The 2,358-nt window shown below is 45.0% G+C and overlaps 1 protein-coding gene across 4 annotated transcripts in view; it reads right to left on the reverse strand.

Moving 5' to 3' along the window:
• Positions 1–2,358, reverse strand: part of nlgn2a (neuroligin 2a) — a 163,085-nt gene that overhangs the window by 131,155 nt on the left and 29,572 nt on the right. The window contains exon 1 of one of the 4 annotated variants that reach the window (XM_031850809.1): positions 1–2,171. This exon is cut by the window's left edge and continues 1,759 nt beyond it. The exons of the other annotated variants lie outside the window; for them this stretch is intronic. The gene's annotated coding sequence lies outside the window, so the exon portion shown is untranslated. Of the gene's footprint in view, positions 2,172–2,358 lie in introns of those variants that run through there. 4 annotated transcript variants of the gene reach the window in all.

Here is a 2,358-nt window from a genome sequence, read left to right on the forward strand (position 1 = left end):
ATATGGTTTATCGTATATATCTAAACGATAAAATACAGGAATTTTCACCCTACATTTTGTACATTTTAAAGTGAAATGCATCAATCTGGTGCGCTTTGAGAGCAAAATGAAAAGGCGACATCTTTGAACAATGTTGTGCTCAAGTAAACTATTTAATCATAAACTCGAAACACGAGACGGGCTACATGTTTTCCAGACGGCTCGGGGTGGGTTGCCAACATCGCGACCCCTCAGGCCGAGCACAGGGAGGGGGAGAGTGAGCAGCCCCCGACACCTCTATCCCCGATATCTCTGTCGCCACATGGCACATACTCCGGCAAAGTTGCCCTTTCGCCTGCTCTCCCAACACGTCTGCCCAAAATGTCTCATTGAATATTTAGTATGTGCACCAATCTAATGATGGCAGAGACCCAGAGCACGGCTCTGATTATTCAGGCTTCCACCCGCTGAGTCATCGAGGCCACCACAGAGGCTGTGGCTCCTTCCACAGAAAAACCTCCTCACCTCCATTTCCCTCTGCTCCTCCCTCCCCGTCCCACCTGTGACATAGCGCCGGCTCGCCTTTCGCAGGAGACCTCCTCCAACACCTCCCTTTGCACTTCCTCCTCCGTCTCTTTTAATTCTGCCTCTCGGTGACATTAAATGCTGATTGCATCTCTATAGATAGTAAATTGATGTAGGCAGAACGCAGAGCGTGGAGCGGTATGGGAGAGCAGTATTTAAATGACTGTGTCACCCTGCTGTTAGATGTGGAATGCTGCCACGGCTCTGGCACATAAAGCACCTCTATGAATATGCAGAGCGGCTACAATAACGTGCAGTTTACACAGAATGTGTGTACGTGTGTTTACAGTGTGTGTGTGTGTGTGTGTGTGTGTGTGTGTGTGTTTACGAGAGAGAAAAGGGGAAGCGAAGGAAAACACTTTGCCTAAATGATCACATTCTCCTAAACCCCGTTGCTCGAGAGCAGCTCGTCCACACAGAGCGATGCTGGAAACACACACAGAGAGCTGCCCTGAATAAAAGATGACTGCAGCAACGCATTGCCCCCACGAAAGCCATCCCGAGTGCATGCGTGTACATGTGTGATGTCTAAATGCGTGTTTTCAACATGTCCCTAACGGTATGCCCTTGAGCTAAGGGTTCCTCTCCGCTCTCCCACATACATGCAGAGATGGAAAATATAAAAATAGAGGAAAAGCGTCTTCCATCCACATTAGCGCGCACGAGTAATTCCCTTTCATCTCCGGCTGACCAATCAAGTGCAGTGAACTGGGAGAGGATAATGACAACAACGGGGGAATTTATTATTGTTCTCCCTTTATGCTCGTTTGAATGAAGAGCAACAGACATGACAGCGTATTTCCCACAAATCGAAATCCTTCTAACTCACCTATAGACTCCATTTTTCTTTGACTAACTACATCCATGAGATGGTTGAAAGTTTTTAGCAGAGACAGTGGTCAAACTTTTTTATTTCCCTGTTCATCTCACTGTTTCTCCGCCCACTAGGAGCCACTCTGTCCAATGTTTATCCATTCCTCTCCAGACATGGCCGGCTCTGAGTCGACCGTGCTACAAACTTGAAAAGCGCCCTAACCCTCCTGGCTCATCTGTATGCTTTGCAAAAGAGAGGCTTAAATCCCCCGGTCTGCCTGCGTGCCGGGGAAAACAAAGCCTTCACCTAATAACGAATCCCAGCCATATTTCACAAAGCACTTTGATTTGGCTTTTGTTACCCAATCACGGACTCGCTGTCTGCATTGGGGATTGAGGGGGGATTGGAGTCGAGGGACCGAGAGAGTGTGTGTTTGTGTGTGTGTGTGCGTGTGTGTGTATATCGGGCACGAGTTAAGCCCAGATGTTGGTATTGGGGTTTGTGCAACGTGGCCCTTTTTGCCACTTAGAAACTGCATTCTTTTTACGTTTAGGTTTAGGCAAAATAACTACTTATTTAGGGTTAGTTAAAGATCAGTGGTGTATAAAGTACCCAAAAGCCATACTTGAGTAAAAGTAAAGATACCTTACTGGAAAATGACTCCAGTAAAAGTAAAAGAATACTATTAGAATACTACTTGAGTGAAAGTCGTAAAGTATCTGATAATTAATGTACTTAAGTATCAAAAGTAATTTTCTGATATTAAATGTACTTAAGTATTGAAAGTAAAAGTACAAGTAAATGCTGTTAATAAAAAAGCAAAGGGTCAGAATTTTGAGAATTATGAAGTTTATTATTTTAAGTGCTGTGGCCACCATGACCAAGGACATGGAGCTGTGTTGATAATTGGGTTGGCTGTGATCCATCCAGGAGCATCATAATTCTCCGAAAAGCAATATGACACTATGAAGGAGTTGTAA

This window comes from Anarrhichthys ocellatus, unplaced genomic scaffold (genome assembly GCF_004355925.1).
Source record: "Anarrhichthys ocellatus isolate YVR2014 unplaced genomic scaffold, GSC_Weel_1.0 scaffold11, whole genome shotgun sequence".
Lineage (NCBI taxonomy): Eukaryota > Metazoa > Chordata > Actinopteri > Perciformes > Anarhichadidae > Anarrhichthys > Anarrhichthys ocellatus.